General features: G+C 38.2%; 1 protein-coding gene across 6 annotated transcripts in view; it reads right to left on the reverse strand.

The window, feature by feature from the left end:
- The window catches only part of R3HCC1L (R3H domain and coiled-coil containing 1 like), a 129,149-nt gene that overhangs the window by 99,696 nt on the left and 3,416 nt on the right, over positions 1 to 26,037 (reverse strand). For 3 of the 6 annotated variants that reach the window (XM_058298642.1, XM_071215727.1, XM_058298643.2), the window contains 2 exons: positions 16,760 to 16,837; positions 11,774 to 11,872 (listed from right to left, as the gene is read on the reverse strand). The gene's annotated coding sequence lies outside the window, so the exon portion shown is untranslated. Of the gene's footprint in view, positions 1 to 10,667; positions 10,745 to 11,773; positions 11,873 to 16,759; positions 16,838 to 26,037 lie in introns of those variants that run through there. The other 3 variants (XM_012524598.3, XM_004457024.4, XM_071215728.1) reach the window with 2 other exon arrangements.

The raw sequence follows: 26,037 nt of genomic DNA on the forward strand, positions 1-26,037 counted from the left end.
TACATGCAAAACACCCAAATACTTAAATTTCATTTTTTAAGACTACAAAGTAAGAAATGGAACCCCAAGAGTTCTTCTATCCTAATCCTCCCAAGATTATATTAGTGCCTTGAAATGCTAAATTTTCATAGTTGTTCATATTATTCTCTTAGACTACAAATATCACAAAGACAAGAGCTGTGCTTTCTTCCCTCACAGAGCAACAATCCCATGTGTAAGCAGGGAATATTCCTACAAAATTTCTTAAAAGCAACAACATAAAGGCAGGTCATTATATACCTCTTTGCCCCCATGTTAAAACATGGTAGTTACTCTTCCTATTGGGAAGATTTATTTTTCATCATCTTTGGCACAAATTCTAGAATGCTATCTGCCAGGTCCCATACCCCGATAAATATGCATCCACAAGCAATTATGGAGATAGATAGCTTACAGGGAGGGGGCATTCTTTGGTCAGGTCCCAGTGCTGGCCTGTGGTTAGGGGGAAGAGAGAGTGGGGGGAGGGGTGTGGCCCCGTGATTAATCACTGCCCACTCTGCTTAGGGGTATTTATCACAGCCTGCTGTCAGGTAAATCACTGGAAAAACACCTCTTCAGTAATTAATGTGAAGTGACGGATGGACAGCCCCTGGGCCCATTAATCAGGAACATCAGCAGCCTACTGAGATTATGAATGTCAGGATGCATAAACTGCCGGTGGATCAATAGGCCCAGGAATTCATCCAAGGCTCTCATTTCCGAGGCATCTCCGGTACATTAGGCGCCCTCTACCCCTCCCCCAATTTGAAATGAAAAACAAGGCTTTAGAACAAAGAGCAGGAGATGAGGTCTGAAGTGACCACTAGCAAGAAAACAGTCAAAGAAACTGGCCACAACTAAGGAAGGTACCAGGACAGGCAGCACGACCACAAAGAACTACGACCAAAGGGCTCTCTGGAAAGGCTTGGTGCACTAGAAAAGCAGAACAACCAGGAAGATACAATTATCATTCAATTACTCAGAGACTGATTATCCATTTTAAGGATCATCCAGCTTCTTGCTTTTAATCTTTTCCCCATTTTCCTGTTCACATTTTCTTTCCTTTCATATTAGCATCACTAATGAGAATGAAAATTCAATTTTTGCTACTTAGCCCTAGTTTTTAAAAAATGTGATTTAAGAGGAGAAGAATTTGTGTAAAATAAAAACACTGAATTATCTTTAAATTAAATTTAACCTCATCCTTCATCACCAGGATGATATGGGAAATGCCAGCTAAACACCTACAGTATTTTCAAAGTGAGAAAAAAGTTGTCTTCCAGGTTCATTAACATTTGCAAAGCATTCTGCCAATATAAGATAGGGGTTAAAGGTTACTATGTGTGGTAAGAGTGTAGCAAAGTGAAATCAGCTCTTTATTCCATTTCTTCCCCAAGTCAGAAAGAAAATTTTCCATCAAAAGAACCTGTCCAATTTACACAACAGTCTGGGCCAGAAAGAGAATTACTATTTACTTGTCATCCCAAGATTAGTCAAATTTTGTATGGGAACTAAGACTGTCGTCCTACTGCCTCATATTGAATAGGCTGGCAGTTAACGGGAAAGAGACTACACTTGCTGCCACATCCTGCCAAACCCCAGTGCTGTGCTTTGTGGTCAAGACTCAGGCCAGGGCTGCAATTGTTGGTTAGAAAGTGTCTCAGAGTTACGACTGCCTGTTCCGCTAAATCTCATTTCATCCTACTGATGGATGGATGGACAGATGGCTGCGTGGTGAAAGCAGCATTATCAGGCAGCTTCTATGGAGTCTCTGAATGATGGATAACCCTCTTTCTAGTTTTTCTAAACCAGCATCGATCCAGGCCATATTTCAGCGGTCAGAAGTCCAGTAATATTAAGACACACAATTAGGTTAAGTTACTTGCAGTGTAAACCTCTAGAACAGAAATCCTAACACCTCTGCTTTGTTGTTATGAGCCAGGCTGAAAATGTTATAGTTTCATTCTTTCTGGCTGCTAACCCAATGAATTCCAATAGTGCAAAGCCCAAAGGGAACAGCTGGGCTCCATTCCTAGCAGCACTTGAAAAGCAAGCTTGCCTGCCAAATTTTTTACTAGCCAGGTTGGTGAAATGAACTCTGCAGTAGTAGTGAGCAGATCAGTGAATGTGAATCCAATGGAGTGTGAAGCTATTACAAGCATAAAAACTGCCTAGAGATTGACAGTGATATAATCACTACTTTCAAACATGTGTGGAGCCTTGGATATACCCAGCAGAACTTGTCTACCACAACCAAGGATGGTGATTAAAACCAGACAGATAAAAATTCTGCCTTTTGTACATAATCCTAATCTGCTTTTTCTATAGTCTGCCTGGCTGGCCTTTATTCTTTTGTGTACACATCAAACCTTGAGTAGTAATTTCTGCCTGTTTTCATAAGCATAGTTCTGTGTTCATTTGCTCTGTCACCTTCTAGACATTCATCTTAGCTTGTCTGTCTGCTTAGACTCCATGCCTTTGTTCCTTCCATGCTATCCTGAGCTCTCAGACACCAACTTAGACTTGTATAACTGAACTCAGTGTCAAGTTATTCCCATTGCTGTGGCTGGAAGAAACAGACTCTGCCTCCACCTTTGCAACACAGATTCCCAGAATAAAGTGCTAACTTGAGTCTTATATATATATATATATATATAAAATCTCCAAATGACATGTCCTCTGAATGCCTCACTGCCTAACCCAAATCAGCTGGGCCTAGCTCCTAATCTTGGCCCTTCCTGACTGCTACCCCAAGCCTCTGCTCACAGAAAATTTGTTTGTAATTTGTTTATGGGGGCTAGAGAATGTTTCAGTGGAGTGGCAACTATAGTTCTTGCAGTTATGGCAGTTTACTTTAAGAATGATCCTTGCTAGATTCAAAGGACTTGAACTAATTCTATTTCCAAATAGGGTCATATTCTGAAGTTCCAATGTAACATTAATTTTGGGAGGACACTATTCAACCCATTACAGTATTACAATCCCAAAATATATGACTCGTGGGGGATAATAAAGCATAAATTAGCATACTCCTGTATTGTTCATGCTGGGAGAGAAGACCGGCTGAGAGACATACTTTTAGAAGTGATTCTCAAACACTGAGAACTGGGAGTCTGCAAGTTAGAACTTGCTAGGAATTAATATTTTATGCTTTAAATTTATAGCTTTGTTTCTAGCAAAAACTAAAATATGCAATTTATTTATAGGTCAATTCAAAGTCCTAATTTTTTAAGTAAGTAAACTGATTTATCAGAGGTTATAATGCCCATGGTTATCTAAATATGTTAAGTGTCAAATCAAGACTGGAACCTATGTTTCAATTACAAGTGTTGTACTTGTCCCACGATATTTCACAAACATTCCTTATAATCCTTGGAGTTTCAGAGGAATGGGAGTAATAAAGGTTGAGTGTTGCTTGTGTATGTGTCTGGGTGTTTTAGGGGAAGGGAGAAATAAATAATTAAATTTGATCATCTATGCTATTGTGCTTCCCAAAGTTTCTCATGGATCATCTGAGAGCCACTATCTTAGAAAACAAAATTAGATGAATATCTGACAACTAGCAACCTCTACTCTACTCTTCTCCCTTCCTTAATGTTTGCCCCAGTCCTATCAAGAAGGCTGACAAGAGAAAGCAAAAATATATTTAATGCAAGTAAAGTCAGAAAAGCAAGAGACTCCACAACTTAAACTAAATGGACAGAGGAGTCATCTGTCCTCTTCATTTACAAGGATGCCACACACTGATGAAATATAGAGCACAGGCTTACTGGCTGGACTTCACCCTCTAGTGGCCAAAATATGTCACTGCTCCACTTTCTGATTTCCAAGCTATCTCCACACAGACCTTACTACCATATAGCTGAAAAGAGCACTAAAAATCACATTGTCCAACTTCCTCATCTTAAAGATGAGAATACTGACTGAGGAAAGACTTACAGCTCTGAGTGGGAACTAAAACCTGAACCCAGGATCTCATATCAACTAAACTAGCAGTTTTAATTACATGTGATGTTCCTGACATGGTCAATTTCATGTATCAAGTTAGTTTGTTTTGTTGACCAAACACTGGGTTGGGTGATACTGTAAGAGTATTTAGGAGATAGGTTTGCATCTATAATCTGTTGAGTGTATCTATAGTCAACAAAGGAGACTGCCCTCAGCAATGTGGGGAGAATTCTCATTCAATCAGTTGGAAGTTTTAAAAAAAGCAAAACTGAGGACTTCAGGGGTCAGAAAGAATTTTTGCCTCTATCCCAGCCAGTCAGCTTCCCCTAGGGAATTCAGCTTTAGCTAAGTTTCCAGCTTGTGACCTGGCCTACGGAATTCAGACTTGTCAGACTTCAGAATCACCTTTATTGAACTTTTCAGCTCATGGCCAGCCCTATGGAATTCAGATTTGCCAGCCCCCACAGTCACATGAGCCAATTTTAATAAAATTTCTTAATATAAAAAACGTATATAAATTATAATACATCTCTTACTACAATAAATCCTGACAGTCCTGTTTCTTCAGAGAACCCTAACTAATAATACAATGCCTTATCCAGATTTCCACTCAGTATTTTCTCAGGATATACTAGCTGAGCAAAGTTTAATCAGGAAGTTAATTGTGCTGCAAAAGTAATCACACCATGCACATCAAAACCAAATACATTATCCATAATAATGTTCATGTCCATTAGTGAAAATGATCAGAATAACTCTTTTCCACCTCATCCCATAAAAATGTGCCACATACATTCACAAGAACTCTACTACAGTCCACCATGTCTATTCTTAGCATTTCCCCTAGGAATTCTGAAAACTACTTACTTGAGAAAAATAGCTTGTGTTAGGTGAATAACAAACAAATAATAAAGAATGACTTTTTTTTTAAACTTTTATTTTATTTTCACATATTCCCTAAGTTCACAGGAAGGTTGTTTTATTTGCATTAACCAAATACCTCTTGGATAATCTGTTTTTTTTAATACTCATTTGCAAGGCTATCTTTTTTTTTTTTTTTTAAAGATTTATTTTATTTAATTTAATCTTTCCCCCCCCCCCCCCCCCCCCCGGTTGTCTGTTCTCTGTGTCTATTTGCTGCATCCTGTTTCTTTATCCGCTTCTGTTGTCGTCAGCTGCACGGGAAGTGTGGGTGGCGCCATTCCTGGGCAGGCTGCACTTTCTTTCATGCTGGGCGGCTCTCCTTATGGGTGCACTCCTTGCATGTGGGGCTCCCCTACGCGGGAGACACCCCTGCATGGGGCAGCACTCCTTGCGTGCATCAGCACTGCGCATGGGCCAGCTCCACAAGGGTCAAGGAGACCCGGGGTTTGAACCGCAGACCTCCCATGTGGTAGACAGACGCCCTAACCACTGGGCCAAGTCCGTTTCCCATGCAAGGCTATCTTAAACCAACACAAAAATCCTTTCTTTCCATAAAAATAAATAAATTCTTACAAAGTTTTCTATTTGGTTAAGAAAGACCTATTAAGTCATGCCCAAGAGAACAATGATGTAGTTTTCAAAATCTGCAGCTGTGAACCATGTCTAATTATGTTTTCTGTTTCATTAGGTTTAGACCCTACAAGCAAAAGTGAAGTAATGGTAGATACTAACAGCAGCAGTAGTGGAGGGAAAGAAACAGGAAAAAATAACCAGCTACCATTTAATGAGTGCTTATTACATGACAGGGACCATGCTAAGTGTTTTAGACACATTATCTTATTTTATTTCAAATACAATACTATGAGATAGCTATATTTTCCCAATTTTACAGATAAGAAACCTGAGGCTGAATTGCTTGAAAACACAGCTTCCAAGTGTTGATTAGGATTTCAAAATCTTAACACTTATCCACTACACCAAACCACCTCATATTCAGCAGGATGGTCAGTTTCAAAAAACATATTAATTTCACAAACAGTCACAATTTACTTAGAATCTATGTAAATACAAAGCAACATGAGAAAGTTCAAGGACTGTTGCAGTAAAATAAGAAAATCAAGTAGGATGAGAATGAAAGACCTTTAATGCTTTTATGGCATTCCTATTTCCAATAACCTTCCAGATTTTAAAGTGCTGACAATCATAATTCACTTATTGTCTCTGAAACTTCCTCATTCACCTTGCCTCACCCTCAAAGCCATATGGTGAAGAACCTCACCAGGTGTCAGGAGAGGAGCTCCCTCCCTTCTATTCTCCCTCAGTATAATCGCTACACTTCTTCCTACCAACTCCCACAACCATTTGAAAATGTTATCATTCTCTACATACTTCCTCTTCTCCAGAGGTACATGGGAACATAGGAACAACAATGAAGTAAATGACCAAGAATTATCAGTCATAGTTCTTAGTCTAGAAGAAGCTTCAAAGCACAATATGGAGTACAATTTCAAACTGAGTATAAAAACAGAAAAAATCTGTACAGCAAATCTGTCCCAAATGCTGATGGTATTTTCAATTGCAATCTTAAGCATAATATAATAACTATAGTATTTTAATATTAGTCTGCCTTGGACATTTACAGTGTTCACCTCTCTGCATGAGATGGACAAAGAATACCATTTGCACAACTGGAAGAAACACTTGACAAAAAATCTGAGTACCAAGACAATGAAAGATAAAGAATACATTAGCCCAGCAGGATCCTGGTGGCCCCAAAATACATAAGCAAACAAACTATGGCATTGAAAGGTTTTTCTCATGCTATAACAGAATTCATGCCCCCAACTTATTTTACACTTCACTAGGTCATATTTGCCATGCATCAGCACCAACTGATTTCATGCTTTATAGGCTAGGAAACAGTCTACAGCTTAGTCTCTTCCACATTCCCCTGGCATGGTAAACCCATGGCTCACCAATTAAACTGCTCCAAGTTTAACATTAGCACCTATTACTGACCACCTCAAAAGGCAGTCAGATCAAAGCTATAAAATGACTGAACAGTAACAATATAATATGTAATAAAAAGATAGGGAGAGGGACGTGGACTTGGCCCAACGGCTAGCGCATCCGTCTACCACATGGGAGGTCCGCGGTTCAAACCCCGGGCCTTCTTGACCCGTGTGGAGCTGGCCCATGCACAGTGCTGATGCGTGCAAGGAGTGCCATGCCACAAAGGGGTGTCCCCTGCATAGGGGAGCCCCACGCACAAGGAGTGCGCCCCATAAGGAGAGCCGCCGAGCATGAAAGAAAGTGCAGCCTACCCAAGAATGGTGCCGCACACACGGAGAGCTGACAACAAGATGATGCAACAAAAAGAAACACAGATTCCCAGTGCCACTGATAAGGACAGAAGAGGTCACAGAAGAATACACAGCGAATGGACACAAAGAGCAGACAAATGGGGGGGAGGGGAGAGAAATGAAAAACAATAATAAAAAATCTTTAAAAAAAAAAAAAAAGGTAGGGAAAAAGTCTGCCTCTCTGCAAATATACTTTGGGGGGGGGGGGGTGGTAAAGTAAGAAAAAAAGAACTCCCTCCTAAAACCTCTTTCCCTCAATATACACTTGGATGTTGGTTGTATTTTTCCTAGAATTAGCTGAAATTAGTTCCTATTCTAGGCCTATCCAACTGAACCCTATAGCTGGCAATAAAGGATCTCAAACAGATTAGACTTTAGAAGCTATACCTCAAACCTTACATGAATTAAACTTGATCTTTTACCCCTTTACAATTTACAGACTGAAGCTAATAAACAGCTGAGTAAATTTTGAAAGCAGAGGCCTGGAGATTTCATCTACAAAGAAGGAATAAGTTTTAAAATGTACGATGAGGTTAAAACAAAGCACTGGAGAAAATAGGTTTTTTTTTCAAAAAAAGCAAAGAAAAATCACCAAATGCAACAGCAACAAAAGAGAATAAGTGAAAAGAGGGTAGAGACTGTATGTTAAAGGAATAGTTAACAATTCTATGATCTGTCTCCTCCTTCCTTATAGCAAGTGTGAAGGCCAGATGTAGCTGGTGAAAATCTGAGAAACCAAAAGAAGTTCCACTTCAAACCAGACAAAGAAAACACTAGATAATTAAAAAATAAGAGCTTCTCTTATTCATGGGTTGCAAGTTTACTGATTAGAGATTCAAGAATAACAATTACTTTAGAATACAGTATTTTTTTTAGCTCAGTTAAGGATCAGAAAACTTGCAGAGAATGCTACAATAGGCGTTTTCCAAAGAGGAATCATTAATTAGAACAAACATGGCTCAGGTATTTAAGTTGTATTCTAATCTATTATTCTCATGATAAAAATAAATACATATATGCGAAAAGCTAACAAAATAGGTAATGGCATTTTCTCATCAAACAAATACTTAAATGCATATACTGTACTGAGATCTATGTCAGGGGTAGTAGAGTTCAGAAAGCAGAACCACAAATAACAACAGTTTGAACCACTTGTAGCTTCTGCCTTAAATTGTCTCTACCTAATTAGGAAGGTAAGAAATTTAAGGGAAAAAAATAAAAGTTGTTCTAAGGTAGTACAGCCACATTGCATGGGTTAGGGGCACAGCGCCCCCACAACCTGGACAAACCATGTACATTTTTTTGGCCCTCCCTTTGTACCAGAGAAGTTAAATGTTTTTCTTTTATGGGGTATTTACAGTACCTTATTGTAAAATCTGGGTTAAGTATTTGGTCATAGGCAATACCATATAATACTATACATGTACTTTATGCATTTCTGAGTTTCTACACTTTTTCTGTGTTGTCTGCTAGACTTGGCGTGTCATCTGTGGCTTCCACAAAACCCCAAAAAAATTCCCATTTAATTTCTCATGCCGACTCATGATATATCAAAACTGCAGTGGGGAAAGTCACAATGTGGAAGAGGTAACTGTATATAATTGACAAGTAAGAGAAAAGCAGTAAATGCTAGGAACCCAGAGAGGGCAGATATCCCTAGGGGCCTGGAATGGTTGAGGAAAACATCATAAAATAGGAGGAACTTGAACTTAGCCTTTAGAAGGTGATATTCAGACAGAGAACAAAGAGAAGACATTCCAAACAGAAGTGATGGCCTGAACAATGTAAAGAAATATTAATTTTAGTGTATTTTGGAAACAGCATAGAAATCAGTTTGCGAAGTGGTTATGGCTCAACTGATAAGAGCGTCCACCTACCATATGGAGGGTCCAGGGTTCGATACCCAGGACCTCCTGACCTGTGTGTTGAGCTGGCCCATGTGCAGTGCTGCTGTGCTCAAGGAATGCCATGCCACGCAGGGGTATCTCCTGTGTAGGGGTACCCCACGTCCAAGAAGTGCACCCCAGAAGGAAAGGTAATGCAGCAAGATGACGCAACAAAAAAAGTGAGTTTCCCGGTGCTACATGACAAGAATACCAGTAGACACAGAAGAACACACAGTGAATGGACACACAGAGCAGACAACAGAGGGGGAAGAGGAAATAAATAAATAAAATAAAATCTTTTTAAAAAAGCAAAGAGAAGGATGAACTTGGGCATTATCACACCTGCCTCAACTTTAAAAAAAAGAAAGAAAAAAAGAATTTGTTTATTAAAAAAAAAAACTAGGTTAGCTAGAACCAAAGGCTCTAAGGAAGTATTAGAAGTCTGCCAGAAAGACTATATTCAAGGGCCTTCAAAACTAGGTTTAGGCATCTGACACCCTAGCCAGTGGAGAGTTAGTCTGGACTTTACAGACAATTCTTGAGAAGTATCTCTAGGTCTCCATACCTTCCCTATTGACTCCACTTAAACTTCCATTTATTCCTGGCATTTTAAAAAATATGTATCAGTGCTGCAGAGAAAATAAAACAGCAAGCAATCTTAAAATTGATACTTCTTTATGCTTACAGAACCCAACTGGGTCAACGTCCAAGCACCAACATATTTGATGTACAACCAGAAACAGGATTAACTTTAAATTCTACTCTGTGATCCACATGATATCCAGAAATTCAAGCCTTGATTTCTGATGAAAATTACTGTAAATTGGCCAGGTATTTCTGTACCAATACCAGTGCCTAGCTTATAGAACATGTATGTGTGTATTTGTGGTATATATAAATAAATGAAGAAATAAATAAATAAATAAATGCACGTATACATTTGTCTGAGATAAAGGCCCAGTTCTTTTGGATCCAGATATAGTAACTGGCCTTACTACCATTCCAACAATGGTACAGGACTGTACCACTGAACTTTATAGTCTTGAGGGCAGACTTAAAAAAACACAACTTGAAAAGTGAAATATACTATTTCCACACCACCAAAACACACTGCATACACATATATACACACACTCCAACTGCTTCACAGTCATATTAGGAACGGAGCCTGAAAACCAGAACAGCTTCCATTCAAAATGCCCACAGGACCTAAGAGTTGCTCTGCTCTTGTGCTCTTCTCTCATTTCTTCCCCTCACCATCTTCTCTGTAACTTACACACAGCTGCCTCACTCTGCTGTCCACTGTCCCCAACTGCTGTCCAACAATTCAGACTGCCACAGATTGTCAGCACTGCGCCTGGGGACTCGAGAAGTACTCTTGTGGGACAGCACAGTGTGTTAATACAGCATTTTCCCAGATACAATGTCACTCTTTATAGTCACTTGCAAATTAGCTTCTCCTAAAAAAAAAAATACTCCTAATAAAACAGGTACAAGGAGATTTTAAATAAGCAAGATTAAAACTCACTTTGGTGTTCTCTGAAAGCTGGGCAGTTTTAGACTCATGCACAATGAAATCCCATGTCTCAACTCATGCAAGGCATGCACATCACCTAGGAACACCTGAAATCAGTTTTCTGATGCTAATAAAGGCAAAAAGACTACCAAAAAACACATCAAAGGAGAACCATTTTTCTCCTATTTTCTGTGTTCCTCATCTCTTGATTCTATTTGAGAATACTTTGTTTAAACTCAGCTTTCGACATCAACATTTCTCATTTTCTTTAATTATGCAAAAACATTTAAAAGAAAATTCTGACATCAATATCATTTCATTATAGTTCCCATTCAATTTTTGTCATGTGTTTCAGTAGCACATGAGTACAACTATCTTGTGACAGTTGCTGTGTCCAACCCTCTGGTTGCCCCGAAAGCCTTTACCTGCACATTGGCTTCCTAGTTACCAATACCACCACCTGAGAATCAGAAGCTAGAACAGACTGAAGAGAAAGAAAGTCTCTCACAAAACAGCAGGTTATATAACAAGTCACTAAGTCGTCTTTGAAAAAAAATTTGTCTAATTAAAAATAAACACTTATAGGATAAGATTTTTAAAAAATTAAAATCAGTTTCACTACATGTCTAATTATTTTCATTTCCAAGTTCTCTGATGGCATTATTTATTCTGCTTTATTATACTTCACTTACGATTTAATTGATCATCTATTCCTGCTGAATCAGTTCATCAAACCCTTTAACAACACTGTATCTTTGTTACTTCCTAAATGAACCATAGGGAGCTAGAGCTTAAAAAGAAGAAAGTAAAACTCAAGTTCTCACAGTGGAAAGAGACAACAGAGCAAAGCTAGTAATCCAACTTTGAAAACGAATTCCAATATTTAATCTGCCCCTCTTCTCCTCTCCACAATAAAAACAAAATTAATGAAGGGGGTGAAGAGAATCAAGAAAATCTTCAAAAGACCCTAAGTATTTCATAAAATTGCCATTTTCAAACTTGTTCTACCTGAGCATTTCAAAGTAAAATGACAAAGAAGTTAACAAAATATAAGCAAATATTTAAAGTAAATAAACAGTATTTCTATAAAATATACAGACATATAAGCAATGACTTACCAAATCACTGACATTTAGTTTTTGAATAATAAAATTCTAGCGCACACAGATAGTCTTTCCGAAGGCAAATTGCTCCCTTCTGATAGACAGCAATCTCACCTGTAAAATAATAATTTAAATAGTTATTTTTATTAAAGTATAATTACCATTTCTCTGATACCTAAAGGTCCTAGGAACTTATCTTTCACTATCTCATTTCATAAATATCAAAAGATTAACACAGTGATTTGCCATAAGAACGTGCAATGAAAATAAACATACAGCTGTCGGGCTGCAGTGCGTGGGTCCCTAACCTGCCCGTGGAGGGTGTGAGCCCGGCATGCCTTTTGCCAGGCCCTGGCCCCCCAGCTCACCGGAAAGCCTCCAAGCGCTCCTGCCCGCGCCCTCTGCCGCTGTCCTGGTTACCTGCAGGTCGTCCCCGCGCGCCCAGGGCCTGTGCACCCCAAGCTGGACCTGCAGCGCCCGGCCCGGGCAATGGGGGCCTGGCTGACCTGGGAATATAACACATCTTTCTTTCTACCCCACAGTAGAGCCTCCGGACGCGTTGCTCGTTTGTCCTTCTAGATGCTCGTTTGTCCTTCTAGATGTTCCTGGCTCAGAGACCTGACCATGATCAGATAACCAACACAATGGAAAGCACAGGCAAAAACAAATAAAAGGCAGATGCAAGATGGACCGCCAAAAGAATTCACATTGCCTACCAGTGAAGCACTTCTAGACTATCAGAGGCACTAGAACCAAACCTGGGACTTCCCATGTGGGAGGTAGGCCACAACCACTTTAGCCACACCTGCTCCCAGGAATTGTTTTTAACATTCAGGGAAAATCTCCTACTCCTTAAGAGATTCCAAATGATCTCTATGTTCTTTTTAGAAGGAAGTGAGTGAAAGGGTCAGAACACAAAGACTGCAACATCCACTGAAGGGGGCTTTTAACAAAGTCCTCTTTTTTCTACATGAGGTAGCATTTAGTAATAACGAGATCCTATTCACACTTGTTTCTCAATATAACTGAAAACGTCCCTCATCTCATCTTTGGACATGTATATGGACTCTGTGAACAAGACCTGGTCCCTAATTTGCTCCCTCAATTTAGAGTGATAACCTCCCATTACAGCTGTTTCAGTTTCTGTGGGTCAACCAGAAGCCAGCCTCCCTTCTCTTTCACAGAAGTTTACAAAGTAGCAAACATTTGTAAATTCTCCTGACTCAGTGCAATCTACAAACTAAACATCCCAGGCTTTTGTTCTTTTCCCTTTGCTGAAACTCAATAAAATAATCTCACCTACTGGGGGGGGGGGGGGAGGAAAATAAACATACACACACACCAATATTTTTCAGAAGCTCACCAACAAAACACGATAAGGAAATGACATCTCTCATTTTCAGTCAAGTTTAATAAATTATTGTAAATCCACATTATGGAAAATTATGTACCCATTATAAAGAATATAGCTCTCTATATATTGACATAAAGAACTACAAGACATATTGAGTTTAAAAAATGAAGAACTAAACAAGAAATGCACAAAAACAATAAGAAAACTTTAAGGCATTGCTGAAAGACACACAAGTAGACTTGAAGAAATAGCAAGCTACTCCTTGTTCTTGGACAGAAAGCTCAACACAACTCAACATAATAAAGACATAAGTTTTCCCCAAATCAATTTATGAATTTAATACAATCCCAATAAAAATACCTGCAATTTTCTTTATGGAGACAGACCAGTTGATAATAAAATTCAAAGAAAAAATAAACACGTAAGAATAGCCAGAAATATATTGGAGGGGCAGGGGAGGAAACAAGCTAGTCTTATATACTGTCACACCTCATTAATAACAGTGTGAGAATGGTTTTATATACTACCACATCTCTTTAATTAAAAGTGTGGTAACAGTGCAGGAATAGAAAGGAATGGAAAATAATAGAAAGTCCAAAAATAAACCCAATAGAAATTTAATACATGATAAAGGTGACATCTTAAATCACTACAGCAAAATCAGACTTTTTAAAGAAAAGGATGCTGGTACAACTAGTAAGCCATTTAAAGAAAAATTAAAGCCATATAATATTCATAAAAATAAACTTCAAATGGATCAGGAATCCAAAGATAAAAACTCAGACCATACAAGCAATGGAACAAATCATGGCTGAATTCCTCTTTACCCTGGGTATAGGAAAAGACTTCGTTATTATGACTCAAAATTTAGAAGCAACAAAAGAAAAAAATGAAAAACTGGACTATGAAAAATAAAATCCTAAGCACACATAAACCACTATAAACAAAGTCAAAAGACATCTGACAAACTGGAAGAAAATACTTATTTGTAACATAGATCACTGAAAAAGAGCTACTCTCCCTAATATATTAACTCTTAAAAATTGAAAAAATTTTAAAAAATGATAGAAAATCAGTAAAACTCACAAAAAATACAAAAATGACCTTTAAATATATGAAAAGATGTTTAACCTCACTAAGAGAAATGAACATTAAAAATATACTGAGAGAACTACAAGGTTAGGAAAAATTAGGTACAACAACACATTCTGATGACGACACTATGGGGAAACCAGCACTCTCATACATTGCTGGTGGGAATTCAAATTGGTACAACCCCACAGAAAGGGATTTAGCAATATTTAAGAAAACTACATACTTTCAACCCAACCATCTCTTTCTAGGAATTTACCCAAAAATGCATCTCTAAAATACAAAAATACATATATACAAAGTTGCTCATCACAGCACTGTTTGTAAATGCAAAGTACTGGAAACAGTCTAAATGCCCATATCCAAGACAATGGTTGGCTAACTATGGTACATTCTTACAAAACAGTACTAGGCAGCTGTAGAAAAAAAAAAGGCAAAAAGGGAATGATAAATAGGCTCTATAAACTGAAGTGAAGTGGATTCTAAAATATAGTGTTAAGTAAAAAAAAAGCAAAATACAAAAAAGTATAGGATGCCACCTTTTATGTAAGAAAGCAGAAATGAAAAGATATAATCTCGTTTCTGGAGGGAAAAAAGCACTGCCCTCCCCCCAGAAGGATAAATCAGAGATTGATTACTTATAGAAGATGGGTGAAATAGGGTGGAAAGGATAGAAAGAATGGAAGGGGTACCATTGCTTGAACACTTATTTTTTGTACAATTCTGGCTTTTAGAGCCATGTTAATGTTTCACGTATTCAAAAATGGATAAATCAATAAAGATGGGGAGAAAACCTGAGAACACAAATGTAAACAAATGAACCAAACTGTATTTCAAGTGAATAGCATAATTATGTGCCCATGGGAAGGTAGAGCAATGTTGGGGAGAAAATGAACCATCATTGTGAAATTTCTGTACACTAGGGACAAAGCTGAGATCCAATAAGTTTTCAGCAAAAAGATCCAAATAAAAAGAAGAGGATTCATGTTGGCTTAGGACTTCTCAAAAGCCAACAAAGGACGAGGTGAAAAAAAGGAAATTATGCCTTCAAAATTGTGAAAATTCTTTCCAATCTAGAATTTTCTATTCACTCAAATTATAGTAATCAAATGTGAGGACAGAAAAAAAACATTTTCAGAAGCACACAAAGGCTCAATACCTTCCAAGTATTCTATCTTCAGTTACTAGAGGATTGGGACTAAAAGTTCTATTACTAGCAGTGACGGCAAAAAGTTGCAACCAGAACCAATTTCAAACCCATTCAACTGCTCAAGGACATCTCACCTCAGTAGCCACTCTACAAGTCCACCAATCATCATGTGAACACTCTGTTTCTGAAAGGCAACTAATCAGGGACAGATTTCATCCCAATAAACACATCCCTGAGTTCCAATCAATCAGCAGTCTCACCCAAGAAACCATGCTTCTATAGACAATGTCAACCAATTTCCACCTCTGAAAATATGCCAATGTCTGAACTTCATGCTTCCCAAAAATACTATTTAACATTTGCAATCTGCTTTGCTCAAATTATACCTCACCAGATATTTCAGGTATCAAGTGACTGTCTCATCATTCTTTGACACCAAACAAAGAAATAAACCAAAAGAAAGGGATAAATGGGATAAAAGAAAACAGAATCCAACGCAAGGAAAGAAGAGATGGAATGCAGATCAAGGGGATTCCAAGATTCCAGGATGATATTGTGTACCAAAAGTAGAAAGGCAATAACCCAGACTGAAGTTATGTGACACAAGAGCAGGTATTTATTAAAAGCTGTCACTCCCATGCTCTATGCCATACCATCGTTTAACCTGACACAACTAGCAGAGGATGTACTCCACCTAAGCCAGAGGGTAAATGAAGAATGAGGAAGATGTGAATTCCAATAATACTGGGATTCAAACCCAGAAGGAATGAAAAGTCTAAGGATGTCATCTAAGAATGACAGCAAAAGGAAATTATCCCAGGACAAGAGCTATGCAGGAGTTTGAGAAAGTAACCAGCTCAGAGAGCAGGACAATGGAATATCCATCTCTCCATGAGAGAAGTTTCTAAGAATTAAAGGGCAAAAAAAAAACGGGTTTGATCTTATAGAAAACTGCACTGAGAGGCTATTTAAGACACTACAAGAAGAAGTAGATATGGCTCACGTGACTGGGCTCCCGTCTACCAGATGGGAGGCCCCGAGTTCAATTTCCAGGGCTTCCTGGTGAAGGCAAGCTGGCCTGTGCCACAGAGCTAATGGCCCATGTTGCGGAGAGATTACACAGCAAGATGACACAACGAAGGGAGACACAAAGGAGAGACAGTGAGAGACACAACAGACCAGGGAGCTGAGGTGACTTAAGCAACTGAGTGCCTGTCTCCCACGTCGGAGGTCCCAGAATCAGTTCCCAGTGCCTCCTAAAGAGAAGATGAGGAGAAGACAAGCAGATACAGAAGAACACATAGCAAATGGACAGAGAGAGCAGACAGCGAGCGCAAGTGACAAGCAGAGGTGAGGTAGAATAAAATAAAACAAATCTTAAAATAAAAAAAAAAAAAGACACTACCAGGCAGAGCAGGTGTAGCTCAGTGGTTGAGGGCCTGCTTCGCATGTAGGAGGTTCCAGGTTCAATCCCCAATACCTCCTAAAAAAAATAAAAATTAAAAAAAAAAAGATATTACTAGTGAACAAAATTTGCACAGGCATAATAATGTAAATACATTCTAACTATTTCATTTAAGCAAGTATTATAATATAACTCAAATGAGAGGCTAGGGGAGGAGTAACATTGGAGATGGTGGTTTAAGAATAATACAAGGTAAAGGAACAGCAACAATCCCCCAAGTGCAACGGCAAAGACCAAAAAAGACAGAAGGTCCAACAATGAGCCCTCAATACTAACGACTATGCTTGTAAGCCTGTGCACCTAAAAAGAACAAGGCCTAGAGCTGCAGGGTGCCTAAGAGTTACCTCCTGAGAGCCTCTGTGTTGCTCAAATGTGGCCAGTCTCGAAGCCAAACTCAGCATGTAAATGTGTTGCCTTCCCCACAGCGTGGGACATGACTCCGGGGATGAGCCTCCCTGGCATTGAGGGATTACTACCAAGTACCAGCTGATGATGTAACTAGAAAATGACCTTGAATAAAAAGGTCAACTCGGACCAGCAGAAGATCTCAGTCTACATATAATAACAGGAGTTAAAAATGCTTTTTGACCTGAATCAAAGGGGGAAATGGAAAGGACAAATGAGTTTATATGGCTCTGAGTCTCCAAAAAGAGCCGGAAGGTTATCAGAGGGGTCACCCTTATGCACACCTCAGCAGAGTCCCAGAGACAGATAAAAGTAGATGCAACCCCAGGTATTGGTTCTTCTGAGGGCTGCACAGATCACAGGTTCTATGGTCATGGCAGATGGAGTTCAGTGCCATGTCAGTTGGCCCTACTTTGGAGTATGTGTTTCTGTGTGATGGAGCTGGACTCAGATGTGATCTTTGTCCACGAGCCTCTCCTATTACTTTTACCGGAACTGTAGTTGGTGCTGGGGTTTAATGTATACCCAGAAGACCTGAATCTCTGGACTGACCATGTGATAGCCAGGCCCTGGGCCTCAACAGACTTGCAGCTCCTACTCTCTGATTTATTGGACTTACCCCACTCAGCTATCATAGAGGTGAAGAAGGTCAACCACCACATCAGGGAGCCAAGAGTGCCTACAACTGAAAGCAGGAGAATTGCATCCAGCATCCATGTGGAATCTAAGCCCTCTCTTGATAAAGATGTGGAGAGGACATGGCCATTCTAGAGTCCACAGGATGGAGGAATAGAGTATGGATTAGAGTGGACTTACTGATACACTATTGTCATTAGTAATCAAAGAAAATGTGGCACGGATGTGGAGAAAGTGGCCATGGTGGCTGCTAGGGATAGGGAGTGGGAGGAAGAGATGTGATGTGGGGGCATTTTCGGGGGTTGGAGTTGTCCTGGGTGGTGCTGCAGGGACAGTTACCAGACATTGTATGTCCTCCCATGGCCCACTGGGTGGACTGGGGGAGAGTATTAACTATGGTGTGGACCACTGACCATGAGGTGCAGTGGTGCTCAGAGATGTATTCACCAAATGCAATGAATGTCTCATGATGATGGAGGAGGTTGTTATTATGGGCAGAGGAGTGGGGTGAGGGGGATGAGGTGTATATGGGGATCTCATATTTTTTGAATGTAACATTAAAAAAATAAAGACAAAAAGTAAATGAAAAATAAAATAAGAGCAAAAAATAAAAAATAAAAGAAAATGTCATGATGTAATTAAAAAAATAATAAAATTGCTTCTCAAAAAAAAATACAAGGTTATCAGCCATAATAGAAACCAATATAATAAATAAACTAATTAATTCAAAGATAGTATTATACATATATCATTTAGCAATATGGAGATAGTATATGCCAACTCCTTTAGGAGTTGAGAGTATTACCTTTAGGAAGAGACTAGAAAGAGGGGGAAGGGATGGAATAAGAATTTCTCACTACATTTTGTTATAAATTCTTTTTTACTATTTAACTTTTTAAACCATATCTATTTTAAACTATAAGCCTGATGATAAAATATAAAAAGTCATTTTAAAAATTACTTCAAAGATACAAAAACAACATTGCAAAATATGAACTTTTAATCTAAAATATAATGGTAATCATTCAAAAATGCATAAATAAAATTTTCTACTGAAAAAAACATCCTAAGGAAAAAGCCTGCCTTTTTTGGGGGGAAGACCTTCAAAATCCTAACTGGAAGAGCATAAACACCTAAAATATGGAAGTTTTAAAAATAAAAGTATATCTTCAAAAGAATACAATTTAAAAAAATGATGTGAGTGAGGGGGTGGGGAGTGGGGTAGATGGGAACCCTATGTTTTTTTAATGTAACGATTTGTGTGATCTATTAACTTTAAAAAAGATAATTAAAAAATAAAAATAAATTAAAAATAAATAAAAGCAAACAAATGTAAATAACCAATTGACAACTGAGTGGAATTCAGTAATTGCAGTATTGGGAAGACTGTAGGCACTGCAGGCCTGACCTTACATTCAAATTCACTAAAGATCAGGACACAGTGTAAATAACACATTTAATTTAAATTTGTTCATTTATCTATTTAGCGAAGTATGATTAACAGCAATGAGAGAGAAGAGTAATATAAAAGGACTGAGAGATTTAAAACACTGGCTAAAAAAAATAAATTCTACAGCAGATAAAAGAGGGGGTTAAAATTACAGCCTTAAAACGAGACATCAGAGGCTTAATTACCATCAATATGACTGCACACTATTGCCATATGAAGTGGTTGGCCAATATCAATATTGAATGAGAGGAAAATAATTTTAATTTTATATTTATTTTATATATACCCCAATGTTTTTTCTTATGAGAGACTGATTTTAAGAAAGAATTCAGATCTTGATACTCCAGAACCCACTCTCTTAACATACTAGCAGCTATTCCAAAGATCTTACCACAGCTTAAAACTTTTTAATATCCTCAGCAAAACCAGGATATTCATTTAAAATTCTCCATGGTAATAATTTGCAGATTAATTTTCAGACACTGCTAAATATCATTTAGAAACAAGTATGGCAAAAAAAGATAGGTGCTCAAACAAGATAATAACCTTTTTGGGACAAAATAATGAGACTGGTTTTCCTGTATGGCTCTAACTATTCTGAAGGCAGTTCCAAAATAGAAACACCAAAGAATATTTATTCGCTACAATAAACGCATGGCCTCTCAAACAGATTACATAAAAGGTAGAGCCTACATTTCGATTAACAAATTATTTGTCAAATACCATATTTTTTTAAACTACCACTTAAAATTTCTAATACATAAATTTAACAAATTAGAACTTGAACTCATTACCATTCTCCCTAGACCTATCTGAGATCCTTTCCCAATGTCACTATCAATGACACAGCACACTTGATGGGTCAGGTTCAAAATTCTGAGGTATTCTGACTCTTCCAACTCTTCTAACCCCATATCGTACTGTTCTTCCTCCATAACAGCTATCATGTTTTCTACTTCCACATTACCCCATGACTGGACTACTGGAAGTCTCCAGCTACTCCCTACTTGAAGTTATCCCACATCCAAAGCTGCCAGGACACCTTTCACCTTTCTCAAACACTGTTTTCATAGTATGACTCCCAACAGAAGTACCATCACCTACTGAGGCAAATCTAAGTTCTTGAGCCTAGCCTTCAAGGCCTTCCATCAATTCGTACTATAAACCTAACACATCTCTCTTTATTAATCATCATCAATAAAAGTTATACTTTCCATCTGTGCAGTGATGTTAACTTTCCCTTTCTGTCTCATTGTACTCATTTTGCTTCCCAAATTTTCACCATTCTGTGTGCAATTTTCTTTTGTCCTCTCTAGTCAATTTGTTTTTCTATCACTTTCTTCAAAATCCCCCTCTTACACGAAGCCATTCCTAAATAACCTCACACAGTATTGCTCTATTTTGCATTCCTAAAAAAGAGATGTTCCAGCAGAAGGATCAACCAGACTAGGAGTACTTGTGTACATGAGAAATTTTCTAAGGAGGGAGTTAATAACTTTCATCAGATTGTTAAGTACCTTTGAAAGTTCATTTGACAGCTAATGCAGTGGAGGCCCAAAGATATCCTATAACTTGCCCTCATTTTCAGTTTGGCAATGTCAAAGTCAGAATTTGAACCCCAGTCTCTAGTTCAATTTATTTAAAAACAAATTCAGAGATCACTGACCAATAATTTAATTCACAGTACATTCAACACACAGAGCTAGAAACTGCCAATAAACATGTTATATTTTTAAAAAAACAACAGCGAGGATACAAAATCTTTATACAATAGCAAGAGATTGCAATTTAAGTGTGTCTGAGTGTGTGCATTAATAGACACACATGGAAAACAGAATGGAAGAAAACAAACCTAAATGTTAATAGTTATTTCCAAGTGCTGAAAATATGGCTGCATTTTCCAAATCTACAGTGAGCATATACTGAATTTATGATAATAGCAATAAGTAATAATTTTAAAAATAAAAACACGGCCTATGAAGTCAAGAGTTAATTCTTCAACCTTGAACTCAAGGTTTCCTATCCACAGAGAGAGCAAACTGCAAGTTAATAAACCAGTAGACAAGATCTTGTTGAATCTAGATACCCAAAATGTCACTGGAAGTTCTGAATGTATTAAGAGAGATGGTCACCTAAGTTTGAAACAATTATTTGAAACAGTAGCAGAGAATTACTGATCAAATAAGCAAATCAAGACTACTGCCCTTGAAATTTCTGGGTCTTCTTCCAAAATAGAAATAAGAAATAGAAGTACAAAAGTTCTGGGAGGAGTCATGTAATATAAAAGTTTAGTGGGAAACGGACTTTGGCCCAGTGGTTAGGGCATCCGTCTACCACATGGGAGGTCCGCGGTTCAAGCCCCGGGCCTCCTTGACCCGTGTGGAGCTGGCCCATGCGCAGTGCTGATGCGCGCAAGGAGTGCCGTGCCCCACAGGGGTGTCCCCCGCGTAGGGGAGCCCCACGCGCAAGGAGTGCACCCATAAGGAGAGCCGCCCAGCGCAAAGGAGGGAGCAGCCTGCCGAGGAATGGCGCCGCCCACACTTCCCGTGCCGCTGACGACAACAGAAGCGGACAAAGAAACAAGACAACAAGACGCAGCAAAAAGACACAGAAAACAGACAACCGGGGGAGGGGAGGGGAATTAGAAAAAAAAAAAAAAAAGTTTAGAATCACCAAAACAGGGAAATCAATTTATCTTTTCCTAGCACTACGTTTTAAATTCAAGTCCAAAATCTCTTATCCAAAACTCTTGGGGCCAGACAGACTATAGAATTCTGATATTTTCAGATTTTAGGAAGACTGGTATGGCACATACTCCAAATGTTTACAAAATATTCCAACCAGCGTATGAGGCAATGCTGTGTAAACACATTAATATTTCTGTGGAAAAAATACGAATATTATATAGGATAAAGGCTACCAATAGCCTTATATCAGTTCAGACTGGATTCTGCTGCCAACTGAGTATGCCACAAACTTATTAAAAACCTTCAGAACTTTCAAGATTTAAGAACCAGATATACAGATTTATGGACCTGAAACTGGCTACATTTTAGAAATGAGATAAAGGGTGGATTTTACTTGCTTTTTTCCTGATTTTCAAAATGTTCTACAGTGAATACGTATCGTGTCATACACAAAACATGACTCTGTTGAATTTTAAAAAGGCCCAAGTATAGAAATTGACAAACTTACAAACTGGGTTAAAAAGAGAAATAATAACATCATCTTGTTTAGAGCTTGAAAGTCAAGAAAATAATTTCAAATAGCTTGCGTTTAAAAGTTTTTACAAATTTAGTTACAAGTTTTAAAACTATATTAAAAATTCAAATACTGTTAGTGGAGAAAAACCCTTAACAATCAACAGAGGAAAGCGGACTTGGCCCAATGGATAGGGCATCCGCCTACCACATGGGAGGTCCGCCGTTCAAACCCCGGGCTTCCTTGACCCATGTGGAGCAAGGAGTGCCCTGCCACGAAGGGGTGCCCCCTGCATAGGGGAGCCCCACGTGCAAGGAGTGTGCCCCATAAGGAGAGCCGCCCAGCAGGAAAGAAAGTTCACCCTGCCCAAGAATGGCGCTGCACACACAGAGAGCTGAGGCAGCACGATGATGCAGCAAAAAGAAACACAGATTCCCATGCTGCTGACAACAACAGAAGTAGACAAAGAACATGCAGCAAAATGGACACAGAGAACAGGCAACTAGGGGGAGGGAAGGGGAGAGAAATAAATAAAAATAAATCTTTTTTTTAAAAAAAGGAAAGCTCTTGTTATAACACTAAATTATGACTAGGTGTTTTAAAAAAATCAACAGAATACCTATTAAATGCCATTTTTTTAAGCTACTATGTTTCAGTTCAGTAAGTGCTTGTGGAAGATTGTCTCCAAAGTTAGCTAGCACCTATTTCCCTTTCCCATGTTTTTCTTACAATGGGACTCTTCCACTTATTATATAAGTTCTATGTAACCTCTATCACCCCTCTTATATAAGTTCTATGTAACCTCTATCACCCCTCTCCCAGAATCTGAGAAGCTTGTGACACTACGTGACTTTAAAGCAGGTCACAGAAAGCAAAAGCAAATCAGCTTCTACCCTGTTCTCTTGGAATGCTTGCACTTGGAATACAGCCGCCAACAGGCTGTGAACAAGCTCTAATTAGTCTATGTGGAAAGTTTGCATGTAGTGTCCTAGGGGACAGACATCAACCACCCGACAAGAAGCCTACAGATTCTAGCCCCCAGGCATCAAGTCACCACAAGCTTTCCTGTCTTCCTAGCTAAGGCTCAGACAAGCCATCTCCACAGTGCCGTCTGAATTCCCACAAAATCAGTAAGGATAATAAAGTGGTTCTTTTACACCACTAAATTTTGGACTGGCTTGCTATGCAACAAAAGCTAACTAAAAGACCACCGCCCTTTCCTAAGTTAGTAGTTTAAAATTAAATACACTCACATACGCTAAAATCATGCTTTTTTCAACTTTAAGAAAAGTCCTATCTGCCCATGTGTAATTGGGGTGACTTTTTAAAATTAGAGTTTCTACTTAGGGGACAACAATTCACCTCAAATATATTCTGAATATCTACTATATGAAAGATATTTTGTTAGATGCTAAAGACAAAGATGAAAAACATACAGTCTGCAGTTAGGAAATTTACAATCTAGAGAGAAAGAAATTAAAAACACGTGTATAATTAATTTATGGAAGTATATGAGTGCCAAATAGGAACATAAAAGTTAACTCTACCACAAATCGTTAATTTATAGTATCATTTGGGACTTATAAACAACTTTTTGATTCCTTACATTTTGGAAAGTAGAGGTGCTTAAGTATATGCTTAGGGAAAAAAGATTGGGAGGAAAAAAGAGCATGAAAAATATGGGCCTTATTATCTTTAGATTGTGAGATTATGACTGTTTTGTAGTTGTTGTTCTTTTACTTTTCTATTATTTTCCAAGTTTCCAGGCATATATTAGATTTTTTTCAATTGTTTTAATATTCACTATGAAAGGGATCAAGAAAGTATTTTAACAGGTCTGTAATATATAAACTGGCTTGGTATTTTCAAGCTGAATACACAAAATAAGTTTAGTATTTAAGGGGAAGATGTTAGTATAACAAAAAGTTAAACATGTTACTTGATTTACTATTAAAATCTGCTTTTCCTCCTTTCCCAGCTAATTATAAATATTATAAGGGCTCCTCAAATAACAGAGACAAACTAAGTGACTAAGCTTTCCATCTCTCCGCCAAGCCCTCCTGGTTGTTTCCTCACTCATACTCTCTCACTTTCTCTGTATCCCTCTCTCATTTCTAAGTCTGCTCTCCTAAGACTGAACTGTCTACATATATGATTATTCTTCCTTCTAGTTCGGACTGCCTCTCTGTTTCCCTCAGTGTTTCTGACTTTCCCTGATTGTCCCTCTTTCTTTTTGTAACCGACTCTCACTCTGCCTACAGTACATGTGTCTTCTGACTTTGCATATTTGTGTCTCTCTGTCCCTCTCTGACTCTTTCTCTCTCCCCCACATTTTCAAGACTTCCTTGTGTTAACTTTTCTTTCAAATCTTTATAAACAAGCAGGATTGTATTATTTTCCCTACTTTACACATGTTTAAAAAAAATTAAACAGGACTACTGGTATAAATGAGAGGTTAGGATTTAAATTCAAGTACTCCCCCTTCTTTGATACTCTTCTGGCATTCCATGGCAAAGAACTTGAAACAGCTCAACTTCAAGGCAGTATTAACACTACACACATTCAGATTCTTTCCTAAGAGGCAAATCTCATATTAAGGAATACTACATACCTACTGCCCACATTTTTGTCCCTACAATAATTAAATGGTGATGAACTGTCAGCCACTGCCTATTCCAGAAATTCATACCACGTTGTTAACAGGTTAACCTGTGTTATTTGGAAACCTTACAACACTAGACAACCAGAACTTGTTGTTTCCAACAATGCTTCTCTGCTTCTCTGTTTTTATCCTTAGTCCCAAACAAGCCATGTTTGGCATTAAAAAAAAGACATAAGAGGAACATAAATTAGTAATAAAACTCAAGAGTGAAATGGAAGAATACAGCAGAAGGCTAGCACCATACAGTGAAAAATGAACACAAAGAACTGGAAGTCTATGTTTTATTGAGGGAAGAAAAAATTCTCTCCAAATACAGGCTTACTGCCTCTGAGCAACACCCTATAACTTCTCTTCTATCTAATACTCTGACAACTGGAATTTCTCTGTAATTCAATAAGCTCTTACAAGTTACCCAGGCTTCATCCATCTTGCTGAGCTCATTAATAATGAACTCTAAATGCTCTCCCCACTAGCTAAGAGCACATTTCCTGGTGGGTGGCATAGCAAAAGTAGGGTTCTCTCTTTCAAGACATACATAGTCTAGTTCTATTCCTTCTCCCTTCTCCTACAAGTAGAAAGTCTGCAACAAAAACAATTCAAAAATGTCTAATTTACATTTCAGGATAGTGGCTGTCAAAGATGAACTTAGGGATCAACAGTTTTACAAATAGTGTCAGAGCTATTAACGTTTACATTTAAGTTTATAATTTAAAAATCTATGCTTTTATCTGTGGGACAAGTTCATCTACTTCTGTTAGTCATTATAATGAGTCCTGAACCAAAAGTGAAGCAGTCTTTCATTACGGTGGAGGTATTTTGTCAACAGTTAACTCATGGAGCTAATGAGGATGGGGTTTCAGATTC

This window comes from Dasypus novemcinctus, chromosome 6 (assembly GCF_030445035.2).
Source record: "Dasypus novemcinctus isolate mDasNov1 chromosome 6, mDasNov1.1.hap2, whole genome shotgun sequence".
NCBI lineage: Eukaryota > Metazoa > Chordata > Mammalia > Cingulata > Dasypodidae > Dasypus > Dasypus novemcinctus.